The sequence below is a fragment of the Octopus bimaculoides genome, chromosome 22 (genome assembly GCF_046866305.1).
Source record: "Octopus bimaculoides isolate indiv1 chromosome 22, ASM4686630v1, whole genome shotgun sequence".
NCBI lineage: Eukaryota > Metazoa > Mollusca > Cephalopoda > Octopoda > Octopodidae > Octopus > Octopus bimaculoides.
This window is the reverse complement of record NC_142949.1, coordinates 39,327,832-39,347,831: the sequence shown is the minus strand read 5'-3', so window position 1 is coordinate 39,347,831 and position 20,000 is coordinate 39,327,832. Positions and strand designations below refer to the sequence as shown.

General features: G+C 39.1%; 1 protein-coding gene and 1 long non-coding RNA gene across 8 annotated transcripts in view; one reads left to right on the top strand and one right to left on the bottom strand.

The window, feature by feature from the left end:
• Window positions 1-4,432, top strand: part of LOC106878718 (uncharacterized) — a 151,253-nt gene extending 146,821 nt beyond the window's left edge. Inside the window, exon 4 of the long non-coding RNA XR_008266602.2 lies at window positions 3,845-4,432. This is a non-coding gene — a long non-coding RNA (uncharacterized LOC106878718). The remainder of the gene's footprint in view (window positions 1-3,844) is intronic.
• Window positions 1-20,000, bottom strand: part of LOC106878716 (transcription factor COE3) — a 335,557-nt gene that overhangs the window by 126,902 nt on the left and 188,655 nt on the right. The window lies entirely within an intron of this gene.

The window sequence follows — 20,000 nt, the reverse complement described above, 5'->3', positions numbered from 1 at the left end:
TGTGTGTGGTGAGGGCGGGCTGGAGTGTGATGGTGTGTGGGGGTGGAATGTATATGTGTATGAATGATCATATGGTGTGTGTGTGTGTGTGTGTGTGTGTGTGTGTGTGTGTGGAGCCTTGTCTGTGTCTATCTCTATGTGTGTGTGTGATGCCTTTGCGCATATCTGAATTCCTCGGAATACTCCGGAATCTATTGCCGAACACATTCACATGGAGAGCAGCTGTGTTGCTGAGACCATGTGACAGTAATTTAATTACTCCATGTGCTTCCTTGTTCTTGTTACTGTTGTTGCAAACCACCACCACCACCACCACAATAACAACAACCCCCAACCTCATAACCAGCAGCAGTCGCCGCCAACACCCCTACCACACCGTCATCACCTTTATACCCAATGCTGATAATTTTTCTCTTCATTATAGGTGTAACATTAATTAACTAAATGCGTTAAAACCTTACAACATTATGTATAGTATTTTGTATGTCATCCCCTAATATATATATGTGTGTGTGTGTGTGTGTGTGTGTGTGTGTGTGTGTGTGTGTGTGTGTGTGTGTGTGTGTGTGTGTGTGTGTGTGATACCAGGAAATATGGCCTACATCAAATAATTTGTAATTTAACTTCTTTCAAATTTCTTAGTAAAGATACAAAATAATGGAATGAATACAAAATCTCACAAATCATTCACTCCCTCTCCTTTTCCCTCTCCATCTCCTCTATCTCTATGATTCTTTCTCAGTATGTGTGTGTTGGGGGTGCTTGTGTATGTATCGTTCTTTTACACATTGCTTGCCACTAAGCCTAGTATATGCACTCATCCTGTACCTCTTATGTTAATGCTCTCTACATCCCTCTTTCATTTATACGCTGTAAAACTTGACGGGAGAAATCGACCAATGAACCAACCAAACAAAATTTATATCGGCTTTTAAATATCCTCAGTCATTGGACCACGGACATGAGGCACAAAGCCTTGAAGGGATGTAGTCGAACGAATCGACCCCAAGGCATTTTTTTAAAGCTTGATACTTATTTTATAGGTTTCTAATGCCGAACCGCTATATATATATATATATGAATATGTATGATTGTGTGTGTACATTTAAGAGTCGAAGTATTATAACAACAACAATAAAGACTTCTTGTTAAAATGCTTTGTTGTATGACTTGAAAGTAGATTGTTGCTATTTCTAACAGATCTGGCGACCAGGTAATGGTTTCGCTCGACAACGTGAAAAGAGGGTAATCTAAAAGACTAAGCGAACGAACAAAGGAGGATGTGTGTGTGTGAAGGGGGGTGGGGTGAGGTAAGAGCAATGAAGGAAGAAGATGAAAAGAAGGAAAAAAAAGTTGAAAGGTGATATGTATCAATTGAAGATAGCGAAGAACGAGTGGAAGACGAACAAGAAGAACGGGCGAAGCGACGCAAATATAAACCAAACAAACAGCATCATGTTTGTAGGGAGAGGGTGGGATGGCATGGGAAGATGGGCGGAATTAAAACAAGGCGAAAGAATAGAGATTAGATAAAGAACGAGCGGAAGAGACGGAATTATCTGGAAAACACATGGACAGCAGTGGATGTAATGCTAGAATGGCACATACATACATACATACATACATACATACACACACACATGCATGCATGCAAATTTCAAACACATACACATACATATGTATACTAACATACATACATACATACATACATACATACAATATAAATTATATATTGTTGGCTTAAATGTTTCGTTCGACTTTTCTTCAGAAAGTTTTTGGTGTGACATTGAAATATTAAAATTTTCCGTCCAAAGTTTAGAATAAGAGTGAGAAAGAGAAATAAATAGATAAATAGACAAACAAAGAGATAAATAAATAGATAGATAGATAGATAGATAGATAGATAGATAGATCGATAGATAGATAGATAGATAGATAGATAGATAGAAAGGTAACTGGATGAGAGAGCATGTATAGTATATACAGATGGGAAATGAAGGCGAAAATGAAGAACATGGGAGACATAACGTGGGCAATGTTAGATGGTTGACGTGGGATGACGAGGAAACAGGAGAAACATTAAGAAAGTGAAAGTGAAAGAGACGGAAAGTGAGAGAGTTGGGGTAAGAGGTAGAGAAATGAAAGTCTAGTAATGGGAAATAGAAAATCATAAGCATCGAAAGAGAGAAAAAGAAACAGAAAACTATTTCTGTGTTTCATGAGACTGGCGAGTGTATTACAAGGGAGATAACTCTAAACTTTGATGCTATGCCTTACCTAAAGCAGTTTTATGTAATATTCCGTTTTTGTTTGTTTTTCACATTTCCTTTTCAATTTTTGTTCTTGATTTTATTCTTCGCTTATTGATTTCACCGTGTTCTTTAGACTCGTGTCTGATTATTGCATCCCCTTTTTCTTATTGATTGTTATTGGTGTTGTTGTTATTTACGATAATGATGTTTTTGTTGGTTTCTTCCCTTTTCATCCTTTGAGATATTGTTGATTCTTAGGTGTTTGTTTTAGTCACACCGATTAACGCCATGCTGCGACACCGCCTTCAGGATGTATTCGATCGATCATATCGATCTCAGTGCTTTGTCTGGCTAAGTTCTTATTTTGTTGGCCTCGTAACGGACGAAAGACAATGTCAACCTTTCTCTGCGGCCTTGTACTCAGCCGACTGCGAAACTACGCAACCAATGTACTTGCATAATGTGTACACACACACACACACACACACACACACACACACACACACACACACACACACACACTTTTATATACACAGACGTAGCTGTATGGTAAGAAGGTTGCTTTCTAAACACATGGTTCCGAGTTCATTTCCACTGTGTGGTACCTTGGGCACCTTCGGGCCGACTAAAGCTTTGTGATTAAATTTGGTGAACGGAAACTGAAAGAAGCCCTTCGTATACGTACATGCTGGGGCTCTGGGATATGTAACATATTGCCTAAATACCAATCTTGAGAAATTAGGCTTCTCAAAACGAGAAAGCTAATATATATATATATGTAAATCTACAAAGTTGAGTTGATTTCCCAGAGATTTACAGGCTGCACTCCTCAAGTCAGATTATTAGATGTAAATTATAACGAAGATGGTGACAGTAAATAGTAATGATATCAATAATAATAATAATTGCTATCATTATTATTATTATTATTATTATTATTATTATTATTATTATTGCTGTTCTTGCTTATTGTTAGACAGTGATATTACTGTTGTCTCTTTTGTTTATATTGTCTTTAATTTTCTGATTATTAATCCGTAGTAGTAGTAGTAGTAGTAGTAGTAGTAGTAGTAGTAGTAATACCCGTCGTCGTAGTTGTAGTGAGTTTAGTTGTTAACGTTAGCAGAAAATGATTGAGAAAAAACTGGATGAAGCGTACGACAGATACATGTGTAGCAACCCTTCGTTTTCTCTCTCTCTTTCTCTCTCTCTCTCTCTCTCATTCTTCTCTCTACGTTTATCTTTTATTTTCTACATATGTTCTGTCTGTCTGTCTATCTATCTGTCTGTCTGTCTCAAAGACAAATGCACGTATTCCTCTCGTAAACACGCATACGCGTACACATTCCCTCTCTAACTTCCTCCGACTGTCTGTCTGTCTGTCGGTCTGTCTCACGCATATGTCTTCCAATTAGCAGATGTACGCTGTTTCGCACTGTTTGTAGGTGTGCACGCGAGAGAGCATGCATGAGAGTATATGTGTGTGTGTGCGCACGCGCGCGTGTGTCTAAGTCTACACCTGTGTGTGTGTCAGTGTGTGTGTTTGGGGTTATCTTGTTGATATTCTTCTCTTTTCTCTTTCGTTCTAAAAGTTTATCATCCAAGAAATGGTGATGGTGGCGCTGGTGGCAATATTGGTGCCATTGGTGGATGAGAGGATAACAAACAAAAGAAAAAAACAAAAATAATGACGATAATAATGATAATATTTAAAAAGGGAATGAAGAAGAAGAAGAAGAAGAAGAAGAAGAAGAAGAAGAAGAAGAAGAAAAAGAAGAAAAAACAAAAACAAGGAAATTACGCGGCAAAATAGCAACAAACTGCACAAAGATAAAAAAACAACAACAGCATTAACAAAAATAACCCAACAAAAAGAAAAACAAATAAAAAAGAGAGAGGGGGAGGACCTTGCAGCTAATCCTGACCAAGTGAATAGATTCAATAGCTTATCTGGAGAAGATAAAGACAGAAATACCTTGGCTGTCTTTTAGTTTTTATTATATACTTTTTTGTTTGTTTGTTTGTTTTGTCTTTGTTTTTATGTGTTTCTTTTGAGTGTTTCTTTTCTTTCTTATTCTGGGAAGTTCTTATAAAAAAACGAAGACGCCGAAAAGGTTAATTTGGTGCAAAGAAAAGGGTTAAACAACAATCACGACCCCCTTTTTTTTGTATATTTTGTAAGAAAGGGACTAAGAGAGAACAAGAGAGAAAGGCAGAGAGAATAAGAGACGGAGAGAGGGAGAGAGAGAGAGAGAGAGAGAGAGAGAGAGAGAGATTTAAACCATTGTCTCATGCACAGCAGTGATACACATCCACACAAATTTATAGATGGGTGCTTGCGTATATATATATATATATATATATATGCATATCCGTAGGATGTGTATATAGGATGATAATGAAGCTGGAGCTGCTGCTGTCGATGATGAATATGATGACGGTATCTACTCCGAAACGTTACTCAGTACTGAGCTACGAATTTACGTAAGTCTGAAACATACCTGTACCTCTCCGCCATTTAGATTTCAGTTTCCATAACACGCCCACCATCAACACCCTCATCACCACCACCACTACCACCAACACCAGCATCCCTGTCACAAGCTTCATCCTCATCGCCACCACTATCACCATTACAACCACCACCCGAACAACTAGAGCTATCAAAACACCCCTTCTACTTTCGACATCCATCCTGTTTGCTCTACAGCCATTAAAACACCATCACCCACACTACCACTACTACTACTACTACTACTACTACTACTACTACTACTACTACCGCCACTACATTACAATCACTAAATCGTCATATCATCCAACACTCTCCTCAGATAACCACCGCCACAACTACCAACCACCACCACCATCACCATATTCTCCGCCACCACCACTATCATCTTACCAACCGACCACTCCCGATACAACCACCGTCACCACTGCCACCGTTACAAGCTTCATCCCCATCACTATTACAACCATCATCAGCATTATCATCAACAACATTGATATTCACCGTCACCACCGACATTACAACAACCATTACCATCATAAGCATCACCAATCCAATCACCCCCCCTCTCCTCCCCCTCACCTTCCCGATCCCCCCTCACTACCAAGCCCAAGTTATAGTGGACGTGATGGAGTGTCACGGTGCCAAGAGCAGACATGTTGGCAGAGAGATGACGATACCAAACAAAAGAACAGAGAGGAATAGACCAGACTCCTCATTTCACTTCTAAATTGTGTCTTTATCAAATATTCATAATTGGATTTCATCAATTAATAACTGCCTTCCCAATCACTTAATTATTAAAGTCTGTGTACATGCGTATATGGATGTATGCGTATGTATATGTATATATATATATATATGCATGTATATATGTATTTGTATGTATATATATATATATATATATATATGCATGTATATATGTATTTGTATATATATATATATATATATATATGCATGTATATATGTATATATATGCATGTATATATGTATTTGTATATATATATATATATATATATATATATGCATGTATATATGTATTTGTATATATATATATATATATATATATATATATGCATGTATATATGTATTTGTATATATATATATATATATATATATATATATATATGCATGTATATATGTATTTGTATATATATATATATATATATATATATGCATGTATATATGTATTTGTATATATATATATATATATATATATATATATATATATATATATATGCATGTATATATGTATTTGTATATATATATATATATATATATATATATATGCATGTATATATGTATTTGTATATATATATATATATATATATATATATATATATATATGCATGTATATATGTATTTGTATATATATATATATATATATATATATATATATATGCATGTATATATGTATTTGTATATATATATATATATATATATATATATATATATATATGCATGTATATATGTATTTGTATATATATATATATATATATATATATATATATATATATATGCATGTATATATGTATTTGTATATATATATATATATATATATATATATATATATATATATATATATATATATATATATATATATATATGCATGTATATATGTATTTGTATGTATGTGTGGCTTTGCGTTTCTGTGTGTACGTAGGAGAGTCTGATTGTGTGTGCGTAGGAGTTTGTCTTTCCCGCTCTTCCCCACACACGCACGCGCATATATATATCTGTGTGTGTGTCTACACATATATCTATATACATGTATATATAAATACATACATACACACACATACATACATATATCTGTACATATATGGAACTAAACATACACATAGACATACATACATATATACATACATACATATATATATATATACATATATATATATGTTTATGTATACCCGCCCACCCACATACATACACGACTCCAAATTAAATAGGATAGCAAGAGAAGAAGAAACGTCGACGGAGTCCATAACAACAATAGTGAAAATAGCAACAACTGTTAGGATGATGAGGGCGAGTGCGTCGATTATGATGATAACGAGGAGGAGGAGGACGACAACGACGACAACAACGATGATGTTGATGATGACGACGACAATGATGATGAGGATTATTTGTTGCATAGGCTGAAATCCACAAATTAGCGGTCATTTGTTGAGTCTATTGATTCGTGCGGAGGCGCGTGGCTGAGTGGTTAGAGGCATTCAGCTCACAATCGTAAGGTCGTGAGTTCGAGACCCGGTGGCGCGTTGGGTCCTTGAGCAAGACACTATTTTACGTTGATCCATTGCTCTCAGCTGGTAAATATGAGCCGCGTCACATTCTGTGTGACGCTGAACCTCCATGAGAACTACTTTACGAGTATGCGAACCGGCTGTTCCGTTGATTAGATCAACTAGAACACTCGTCGTCGTATCTGACGGAGTTCCACTTTTACTGATTAGTATAATCGAATATATTGATTACTGGTCAAAATTTAATCGATCTCGGAAAGAAAGACGACAAATTGAAATTTGAACTTATGATGTGGAGATATTTATCTTAAATACCGCAGAAAATTTTGCACGATGCTCTACCAGCCCTGCTTATACTTGCGTTTCATTAAAGAAAATAATTACTGAGTTCCGTGCGGGCAGGAAACAATTTATTACTGGTTTGAAAACACCTCTGTCCACTAAGACCGAGGACGAAATTGCCAGTCACTAAGATGTTAATTCAGGAGCAGGTAATACAAATGATTGAACAAATGAATCTCCGTGAAGAGGTGAGCAAAGTAATGCAAAGAATGGTAAGAAAGAGATTACTTGGAGAAGGTAGTAGAAGGGTGACAGACAGGCGGACTGGTCCGAACGCATGTAGGAATTGTTAAAGGCAAAAACTTACAAAAATTTGTGTTTGTAAGAGAATGCGAAGAGAGTCAAAGATAGAGACAGTGATAGAAGGAAAGAGCAAGAGAGAGAGAGAGAGAGAGAGAGAGAGAGAGAGAGAGAGAGAGAGAGAGAGCGACAGAGAGAGAGAGAGAGAGAGAAAGGAAGGAGAGGAATAGGTTGGAAGAGTCCCAGGTCAATTAGAATTGTACATGATAGTTCCTATGTTTTTCCATCCGAGATAACATTCTCATCATCGCCTTCAAGAAGAGAATCAACATCAACAAGATGGCGGTTACTATTGGAAGAAAGAGAAGAAGAAGAAAACGAAAGATGGATGCCACTGACTAGTTGAAACCAACGGAAGTAAAAGGTGAGAAAGGAAGGAAGGAAGGAAGCAGCGGGAGAGAAATGTTTTAAAAGCACAAACAAAATCTAAATCGCAAACGTTTATGGAAGGCAGGAAAGACACATCGATCGGCAATAGAGAGATGGATGAGGGTAACGAGTAAACCGGAAGTGTAAAGTTAATTATACAATAAAGACAACAGTTAAAACGATCGGAACAGATTGAAATTGAGCGGGAAAAATAAAAGTGGGAGCAGAGAGAAAATGAGAGATTGAAGAGACTAGCGGACGCAAAAGTGAAAGTAGAGAAAGAGAGAGATTGAAGAGAAAAAAAACAATGGAGATTTACTAGCGATGTTAAATGGCGGCGTCAGTTGGCTCTGCTAGACAGACCAATCAAATGATGGCTTAATACTAATTTGATTTATAACCAACTGTCTCTAACGTATTTACAAACATGCTACTTTGACCATCTTCCTCTTTCCAGCGTCCCTCTCTTTCCTCACTAACCTACGTCCTTCTCTCTCTCTCTCTCTCTCTCTCTCTCTCTCTCTCTCTCTCTCTCTCTCTCTCTCTCTCTCTCTCTCTCTATATATATATATATATATATATATATATATATATATATATATATATATATATATATATATATATATATCTGACCGTCTGTCTGCCTCTCTCCTTTCCTCTTCTCACTGGCCACACTAACTTCCTCTTCTCTCTTCTTGCAAACCAACGCGACCCCTCCCTCACACCACTAGCACGACCCGGTTCCGTTTTGTACAAACAGAGCCTTCAGGCAGACGAACCGACAGGCAGACAGGCAAGACGGAACCCCGACCAGTAAAGAACCCGCCAGCCATTGTCTCTAATATCTCAACTTTCCTTCCCTCCTTGCTCTGTCTTCTCCCCGAATCTATCTCCACTAAAATACATCCACACCACCACCACCACCACCACCACCTCCCCAAAGTTCTGGCCAAATTTGAAGATTCTATTTGTATCTATTTGGAAAGAGTCTTTAAATTACCTTTTAAGACAATTCGATTTCAAGTTGTCACACGTTCTTACACCATAATATTGTATCAATTGTCTTGTTTGTGTGTCTGCTGTTGCTTTTACTACTACTACTACTACTACCACTACCACTACCACTACTACTACTACTACTACTACCACCACCACCACCACTACTACTAATACTACTCGCATTCGACGCTCATGGCAATGTTATTGCTAGTAGTGGCTATTATTGGTGCTGCTCTTGTTGGTGTTGGCGGTATAATAATAATAATAATAATAATAATAATAATAATAATTATGAGTAGTAGTAGTTGTTTTTGTTGTGTTGAGCACCAGGTCATCTCAAACCGAGCCAATTTATGATCTAGCCTTCACCGTCCTGAACTTTCCCTTTTTAAGCTCATTTTTATTTTAGGAATAACATATCGAGGACTTAACTATCTGTAAAAGCGTATCACGACGGAGCTCAGTTCTTGGGCTTGAATATGTGTTTGTCGCAGTCCACCTGTCCGTTAATAGGTATCTCATCTTAGAATGGCTCGTTATTGTGCTGCATCCTTTGATAAAACAATTTTACGTGAAAGGTACAATGACGTCACTGTTCATAAGGGGGTGGGGTTGTGACGGTAGCAGCGGTGGTAGTGGCGCCGAAGGTGATGGCAGTAGTACTGGTGGAGGTGTTATTAGTGGTAGTTGAAAACAGTATTTCGTTGTAGCGTTGGTGGTAGTAGTGACGGAGGCGTTAACATCGGTGTTGATGTTGTTATTGCGGTCTCTGGATGTAGTGTTGTGTTGTGATGTTGCCGACGATAATCCTGATGCTGCTGGTGACAGGAGTGATGATGATGATTGTGATGGCAGTAGTGGTGGGTAGGGTATTGGTAGTGGTGGTGTGGATGTAAGGTGTGTGTGTGCAGTGGTAGTGGTGGTGGTGGTGGTTGTGGAGTGAATTCGTACCGGTCACTGTTGGGAGTGTTGCAAGTGTGCTGGTGGTGACGGTGCCGTTTGTTTGATGCTGGTGGCGATAGCGGTAGGGGTGGGACGTAGTGGTGCAGTTAATGAAGACGATGGCGATGGTGGTGGTGGTGGTGTTGGTAGTGGAAGGCAGTGGTAGATGTGGTGGTGCTAGTGATGAGGATCATGACGATGATGATGATGAAGATGCTGCTGCTGATGATGATGGTGATGCTGGTGGAGATGAGGGTGACGGTATCGGTGGGGAAGGTGGTGGTGGTGGTGGTGGTGGTGGTGGAGCTGCTGTTCCTCATTGTATCGTCATCATTGGTTCACTCTTGACATTCGCCAGACAATCTAATGTTTGGCACACACGCACGTGCGCGGTTCATGTCGACATGCGCGCCGCCACGCGGTGGACACACGTCACTGACTGCTTCACACACATGCGTGTGTGTGTGTATCTATGTGTGTGTCTGTGTATGTATTTTTGTTTGTGTGTGTAATATGCACACACATGTAGACACAGACACACACATGTATACATATTTGTATAACAGAGTATTTGAGTTTTGATTAATTCTACGTGTGTGTGTGTGTGTGTGTGTGTGTGTTCGTAGAACGCATGAGTATACAAGCAATGTATATATATATATATATATATATATATATATATATATACGCTCACGCACGCACGCGCCTGCGTGTCGCTACTCTCAGCTATGTCTTTCACTTAGCTCCGTTTTTTCATGTCTTTTTTTTTTACTTCCATTTGTGTTTTGTTGTTTTTTATTAATTTCTTTCGGTTTTTGATTGTTTTTTATTCTTTTGCCTTACTAGTTGTTCTTAACTCTTTTATTTTCATTTTTGTACATTATTATTATTATCATTGTTATTATTATTATCGATATCATTACAGCCGCTAATCCTGGCAATATTCATCTCAATATGGTTGTTGTACAAGTTTCGGGAATCTAATGAAAGTTCTTTGTGATGTTAATTTCCGCCTTCTTTGACTAGATTGGAACAATCTACGACACACACACACACACACACACGCTGGTGCAGTTAGACAGACAGAAGGTAAGGAAACGGTCAAATGTGATCTCTTCCGCTTTCTTTCGACAGCACGATGATATATATATGTATGTATGCGTGTGTGTCTATACACATGCATTCAAACACATAACCGCATACAAAATTGCATGCATACATAAATGCATACTTACACACACACACATGATAGGTTTTATAGAAATGCCTTAGGTTGAAAGAATCTCTCTGTGCCTAGTGTGTTTGTGAGTGTGGACATATGTATCTTATATAGGTGTGTATGTATGTCCATATGTGTATATTGGTGTATGTGACGAACATATCACCACTCTTTAGTCAGATAAAAGAACATTGCCCAGTACTTTTTATTTAGTCCAAGGAGTGGATACACACCAGGTTCAGTCCCACTGCATGGCACCTTGGACATCTGTCTTCTACTATAGCCTTGGGCCGACCAAAGCCTTGTGAGTGGATTTCGTATACGGAAACTGAAAGAAGCCCGTCATATAAATGTGTGTGTGTGTATGTGTGTGTGTGTGTGTATGTTTGTGTGTCTGTGTTTGACCCCCAAACATCGCTTGACTACCGATGCTGGAGCTCTTTCTCGTGTTTCGGTACAGAAACATTTAACTGCCGATCCGTCTGGTCTCTTCTTCTTCTTCTTGTCCTCTCTCTCTCTCTCTCTCTCTCTCTCTCTCTCTCTCTCTCTCTCTCTCTCTCTCTCTCTCACTCTTACTCTCTCTCTCTCTCTCTCTCTCTCTCTCATTATTCGTTGGTTGATTGTGTTTAGTTATTCTGATGTTGGCATACGGACGTCACTTCTCGCTATTTCTTAATTGGCCAACCACACCACTTCCTCTACAAGACTCCAGATCCGCCATTGTAGTCCAGCTATTGTATTCCCATTTCCGGTCGCGTTTTAACGGCACGTGTGCCTCACTCTGTTTACATGCAAATTTATGAACGCTGACTAGTCTGGACTCATTGTATGTGTGTTTGTGTGCGAGTGTGGGTGTCAGTGTGTGCGCGTGTACCTCGATTTGATCGTTTCTCATCAAATATCTTGCTTTTTACATTCAATGGCATTTTGTCAGTGCTTACTGTCTTACTCTCTCTCTCTTTCACTCCAACTCTCTCATTCTCTCTCTCTCTCTCTATCTATCTAACACGTACACTCACACACACATACACATGAATTGTACGTAGTTACTAGAAATTGGTTGTAAACATATTCGCGTCATTTGAAAAAAAATGTGTGCGTGTGTATGTGTAGAAATATATACACATATGTAGCAGTGAAGACATATATACACATATGCCGCTCTGAAGATATACATGTGTGTGTGTGTGTGTGTGTGTGTGTGTGTGTGTGTGTGTGTGTGTGTGTGTGTGTGTGTGTGTGTATGTATGTGCGTGCGCGGGAGGGGGCGTGTGTGTATTCATATGCATGTATGCACGAATGTATACGTATATACATACATACACACACACATATATACATATATATATACACATACATTTATATGCACTGGCACACAAACTCCATATGGCTATATGTTGATTTATCTTTTGTCCCCCCTCCACCTAACTGTTTCCCAATTTCCCTGATTACAATGCCGCCATCTTGGATCGGGTTACATTTTAACGGCCATTTTGAAGTGTCTAGCTCTTCACGACATGAATAACAGAGCGCAAACATCCTAGCATGCGTCAAATTGTACAACGTATGCACGCGTGCATTTATGTATGGGTCTGTGTGGATGTACGCATGTATGTATGAGACGTGTGCAACGTAGTATTTGTGTAAAAGCAGGTATATATTTAAATGCGTGTATAGCAATCTTCCTAGGAGCGATCATATAACTGTATTTGATGTATTTGTATCAATGAAAAGTAAAAATCACCATTAGTATTGTAATCAGTAAGCGAGTTAGGCGAGTGTATAAGTCATATCTGCCCCCACCGTACGTCTGTGTGTGTGGGGGACGACATATATGCATACACGAATAAACGAATACACACACATATATGTATGCATACACACATGCATACATATATTTGTCTGTATTGAGTTTTATTGAGTCAAAAACAAAAGATAATATGTACGCATGTTCTGTAACCTGACTGATCGAGAAATAGAGATTGATAAAACACATAGCAAACGCAAATTTGTACCACTCGATATTATCAATCAAGCCTTCATATATATATATATATATATATATCGATATCTAGTCTATCATTGTTCCTTGCTATAAAACTCATTAATACATCACAGACTGTTCTACAACACAATAGAGACAGATGGAGACACAACATAAATAACAACACCACAACAACATCGACAACAACAACAGCAACAATGACATGCTGGCTGACGGCGTTTGTTGACGTCCATCTACGACAGGCTGGATCGAACATCTCCCGTCGTCCGTATCCGAAGCCCTCTCTAAGCCACACCCAAGCATATCCCACCCGATTCCAGTTTCCCTTCTGTGTTCTGTCACATTCGTTCCAAGAAGGTCAATCTAATGCAATCTCCATGAAGCGCGCCACGTGCCTTACACTGTGGGGAGCCAACGGCACACTTTGTACACATGCAAAGTAGCATATGTGTAAATGAAAATAGACACGCAATTGAGTGCGCGTGTGCGTGCGTGTGCCTTCCCCCCACAAATACATAAGCTTGCTCCCCAACTACATGGTCTCGGGCTTAGTCCCACTGTGTGGACCTGAAACCGGAACCATGCGGTTGAGAAGCAAGCTTCTTACCACACAGCCACGTCTGCAGCTACTGATAAATAATAATGATAGTAATAAATGGTTCCGAATTTTGGCACAAGTCCAGCAGTCCCGGGGACGGGGGTAAATCAATTACTTCGACCCCAGTACTCAACTGATCCTTATTTTATCGACCCCGAAAAGATAAAAGGCAAAGTCGACCTTGGCGGAATTTGAACTCAGAACGTAAAGACGGTCGAAATGCAGCTAATGCACCCGAAATGCACCCGGTGTGCTAACGGTCTTTCCTCATTGCATGTGTTTATTATTGGGATAATGACCCTACCGAGATAGAACAAAAAACATTATAAGCTAGTGCCGTTCAATTATCCGTTTGTTCTGCGTTCAAATCCGGCCCGATCTCTTCTCCAATTTCAGCGTGGTGAAACAAATAAAACGTGGCCCGATTTACCAAACTTCACCTTGTGCATTTTTTCTTCAGAAGATCAATATAATATCAATCGATCGATTTCCTGCAATCATCTTAATCCAATATACTACCATCCCCCTCTACCCCCTCACCACTACCTTGTCTCTTATCAAATTGTGGGCTATTTCTTTTAATTGGTGCTGCACACTCACGTTGTTTTATCGTTACACACACACACACACACACACACACACACACACACATACACACCCACCCACACACACACACACGTTTCATTCAATGAGAATATTACATAACAATGCGCAGGCGCCATACAACTCCAGCAGCGCGCACGGCGGTAAAATCATCGCTTTATAAAAAGATCGATTTTTTTCTTGTTTTTTTTTTTGTTTTTTTCTTTTTACTTTTCCCCTGAAGTTTACGGTAAATAGAGAACTCCATTGGCAAGGATTGGCGTTAATCGTTTGAATGCGGCCCTTTAATGAGAGGGTATTAGATAATTACATAGACAGGAAGAGAAAAGGGGCGAATGGCTGACAGAATGATAGCGGGGGGGGATAGGGGAGGGAGGAGAAGAAGCGGGATAAAATGAAGATTAAGAGACAGGGAGCGAAGGATTATGGCAAAGTGTTATGGAGAGTTTCGCAGTTGCGAGGAGAAACATAGCGACGGAGAAAGCAGCTTCACATCTGTTTAGAGAGATTGACTGACATGTTTAGTTGGTTGTGTTGGTGGTTGCGTGTGTAGGACGTAAATGGAGGATATTAAAACAGCGATAGAGAGAGAGAGAGGATACTGGAAACTAAATTAGTAGATCTACTGTATATTGATACATGATAAATAGATAGAAAGAAATGTGTATGTTTATCATATATTAATATATAATAAATAAACAGAAAGAAATGCATGTATACATACATATATATATAAATTAGTATGAAGAGTAAGTTTGCAGAAAAACATCAACCTGCTAGAAATAAGAGCTAAAGTCTTAAACCACCGTAAAGCACCATATATATATATATGTGAATGTTTCTTTTTATATTCAGTTATAATACAAACGATTTTACATTAATCTGATGGGTTAGTATATACTTTTGTAGAATGCAAATTTATTATTCGTATACGAGAATGATGTTGACGGGGACTCCGAAGTTCCTGTTAGTTAAGCCATCGTCCAACTGCTGACGATGGTTTAGGTGGTCGACACATCGAAGTCACTGTGAATATTATTCTTGTACATAAAACAAATAGACAGATAGACAGACAGAAGACTACTAGCTGGATAAATCAATACTTAAATGGACTTCCAGAGAGAGATCGAAATAGAGACAATGAGTGAGAGCTAAATAGATAAATGGACGGATAAATATATTCGAAAGGCGAAAGACAGTTGCGCGCAAGCGGCTCGATGTGTGTGTGTGTGTGTGATTTACTAGATATGTATGTATACAAATGTGTTGAAGATTAAGTTTATTGAGATTGTAAAGTCGTTGACGAATAGACATCAGTATAGAACGCTTTAAGATTACGTTTATACCACACATACGCAGATACATATACACGCATATACATAGATACACATATACTCAAATGCATCTTCACACGTATTTATACACACGCACACACAAATACATACGGAAAACTAAGTAAAGTCTACACAGACGTCGACACACTCACTAAAAGAGGCATTTAACAAACGACGGAATTAAATGTAAAACTAACAAACAAAAAAGCTATGATGATAATAATAGTAGTAGTAGTAGTAGTAGTAGTAGTAGTAGTAATAATAATGATAATAATATAGAAAAACAAGTTGAAGAGAAACTGTAAGAGTCAATATACTGGTGCAGTGATGGTAGAAGGAGGAGAGGGTTCCCCCCTGGAAGGGTGTGTTTAGTGGATTTTTACAATGTCAATTGACTCCGTGAGAGGCATTGCTAAATAGCTGCAAATGTCTGGCGGGCAATATAAATGGTTACGGCGTGTTATGTCGTTATGCATAAATGTAAGTCAGGTGGAGATGGTGGCGATGGAGGGGGAGGGAGGAGTGGGAGTGGGGAAGTAGGCATGTAGATGAGAAGGAAGACAAAAAAGATGGAAAGTTAAGACAATGTTGTCTCAATATTTGTTTGCATTGTTGTTGTTGATTTTATCATCATCGTCATCATCATCATCATCGCCATAAGCAGTGCTGTCGTCATTGTCATAAATTGAAACATTTGCAGTGCAAATGGTATAATTCTATCATATTAAAACCCATGTTATTATTATTATTATTATTATTATTATTATTATTATTGTTGTTGTTGTTGTTGTTGTTGCTGTCGTTAAGGCGGCGAGCTGGCAGAATCGTTAGCACGCCGGACAAAATGCTTAGCGGTATTTCGTCTGTCGCTACGTTCTGAGTTCAAATTACGCCGATGTCGACTTTGCCTGTCATCCTTTTGGGATCGATAAAATAAGTACCAGTTGCGCACTGGGGTCGATGTAATCGACCAGTTCCTTCCCCCAAAATTTCAAGCCTTGTACCTATAGGAGAAAAGATTATTATTATTACTATTATTATATATAGGATCGAGTTGGTAGAATCGTTTGCTCGTTCGGCAAAATGTCATCGACTTCCTTCGAATTTGCTGGCTGAGTACCAAAATTTTAGACCATTATTATCGTTATTGTTGTTGTTGTTGTTGTTACGGCTTCTGCTGTTGTTGTGATTAGGGTGGCGAACTGATCTAGCAGACTCGTTCGCCTATCGGACAAAGTGCTTAGCAATATTTCTTGCGGGTTTTTACATTCAGAGTTCAGACCCCGACGAGAGTGATTGTCCTTCGAAGTTGATTGTCCAGTGGAGTCGTGGGGCCGATGTAATAGAGTAACCCCCTTGCCCTAAAATTGCCGGTCGAGTGCGAAGTTGTATAATCAGCGAACAGCTGTAATATCAGAGAAGGAACACGAAGTAAATAACACATCAGCTTTCGTCTCCATCCATTCGCTTTCGTCTCCATCCATTCGCTTTCGTCTCCATCCATTCGCTTTCGTCTCCATCCATTCGCTTTCGTCTCCATCCATTCGCTTTCGTCTCTGTGAAATAGTGACAGAAAACAAATATGGCCGATTTTAATCTACGGCTAAAGAGAAAATAATTATGCCTAAGTGTGTGTGTGTGTGTGTGTGTGAAATTATGTGGTCAGATAAATGCATGAGGAAAAGTTACACATATCACGTTTCGATAGATTGTTGATTAGTTCGAGACACACACGCACATATGCATATATATACACATTTATACGTACTTATGTATGCATAAATACACAGATATACACAGACTCAACATACAAATTGATAATTATATAAACACAAAAACTGTTAGTTTGATCGTTGAGTATACAGAGAAATCGATCGATCGATAGATGCCCGTATATCTCGCATGTAAGCATGACATGCTCCGTAAATCTTATATTGACAAAAATATCCAGCACTCTGCATTTCCGCTCCAGAATATGAAACACTAAGAGAGAAGAATAAATAAAATACACTGAATGCACTTTGCCGGAGAAGCGAACTTCAATGTCGAACGAGGTGAGAGCAATTATAATCGGATCGCTTGTAGTTCTGTGACGGGTGGGAGGCGTCAGTTCGTCAGTTCTTTGTTCGGTAAAGTCGATCCTGCAAAATAGATCGTCAGTCAACTAAGTTCGTTTCACGTCGCTGACGAATGCACGCTGGCATGAAACCTGAGATTTCACAGCGAGAGAAGAAATGGTTGTTTTTACATCAAAGTTTCGTGTAATGCATGTTTTTAACAAATGCATCTTGTATGCAAAGCTTAGGAGACACGTTTTGAACAATACTGATAGGAAGATTCAAGAGGAAACTCTGTGAAGCCTTGATTAGGGAGAAGGGTCCATTATACTTCCTCAGAGGGTGACAGTCTGAAGTAACTTCCTATTATCTTGTAAAATTTCTCTTGGAGGCCATAGGTATCTGTGTGTGTATGTGAGTGACTGTGAGCGTGTGTATGGATATGCATGTACACACATACATACATACATACACAAACACACACACATTTATATGACCAGTTGTTAATGTTTGGAATAGCAGCTGTGTTGGCGCACCAACTTCCACGGTTATCTTTTAAATCGATTATATTGATCTATGCATTTCCTATTGGTACTTTATCGACCGTTTCAGAACAAAAGGTAAATGGTCCAATCGTCGAAAAGGGTGAGAACTCATTTGGACAAGTTCACTGCAAGACTTCTCTGTTTAATAAACAACGCAGTGCATTGGTTCACGGAAACAACGACGGTTGTCTGCACCGAAGATCTCTGAGTTCCAACCTGTACGCACGTGCACACACATTACCGTCCAGAGGTCAGGAATACAACGGATTCATCGTATCTCGTCACCGGAGTTTAGAAATAATACCGTACATTCTAAGAATACTGAGTTTAACAACTTTATAAATAACTGACTATCCTTGCTACTACTTTGATTATATATAGTGTACGTGTGTGTGTGTAACTTGATTTTTGTATCAGTTTATCTTTGTAATTCATCTTTATACATCTGTGTTTGTGTGTCTGTCCATGCGCGGCCGCGCGTCTGTGTAAAATGCGGTCAATATCCGGTGTTAGTTGGATAAGTGTAACACTTTCCACTGGTCATAAATGTAACAATATATGGAGGATATTTAACAGCGTTCAATCAATATGGCTGTATTAGTAATGACAATGATTGTGGTGATGGTGGGAGTAGCCATGGTAGTTACACAATATGGCAGTAGTGATGGTTAGTGGGTGGGGATAGTGATGGGATAGTCGTGTTGGTGGCATTGTCAACTGCGTTGGCAGTGGTGTAATGAAGGTGGTTGTGGTGGTGCTGGTGGAATAGTTACAGAATACGGTGGTGGTGGTGGTGGTGTTGGTAATGGTGGCGCTGATAGATGTCCTTTATTGTTCTTCATTAGCTCGAAAGTCAATATCATCGGAGTGGACTCTGTAATCAATGACGTTCCATTCGTGACAATCCCGACAAAACTGCGTTGTCTAAAGTGCCATTTCTATTTGCAAGGACGGAAGGGTAAATTTAGCTGCTACGTCTAGCAGGTCGACGGAATACATAGAGATACCCGTCACTGATGTCGGTTCCACCGCGCTAGCGTTCGATGTGACGTGGGTGGGATGGGAGTAGTGCATGAACTGAAGAAAGTGATGGTGGTGGTAGTAGTAGTGGTAACAGTAGTAATAGTATATGTCAATGGCGGCGATGATTTGCGTAGTGTGGCTAGTTGTGAAGGTGTGTGTGTGTGTAGATGGAGAGAGAAGTGGAGGCGTAGGTTAGGTAATGGTACGAGTGTTAATAGTTTAGGATGTAGTGACACAAGCAGTGATGAGGGTGTAGGTAGTTGTACTAAGTGGTGGCACATGTAGTCATGTGGTAGTGATAAATGTAGTAGGATTAGAAGTGATCGTAGTGTAGGTAGCAGTACAAGCAGTGGTGTAGGTGGCGGTACTAGCTAGTAGTGGTGTAGACAGCGGTACTACCTGTGGTGATGGTATAGGCAGTAGTCCTGGAAGTGGTGCTCATGTATCATGTATGCATAATTAATAGCTAGAGGATGGTCTGGTTGTTTCGTATTTTCTTTCTGTATTGCATTTGTTGGTAGCCACATAAGCGAATAAACATCAACACACAAACACACACACACACACTTGGACACATGCAGGCATACATCGTGTGTGTGTGCGTGCGTCCGTGCGTGTGTGTTTCTGTGTCAAATGTCTTTTTGCTATGCG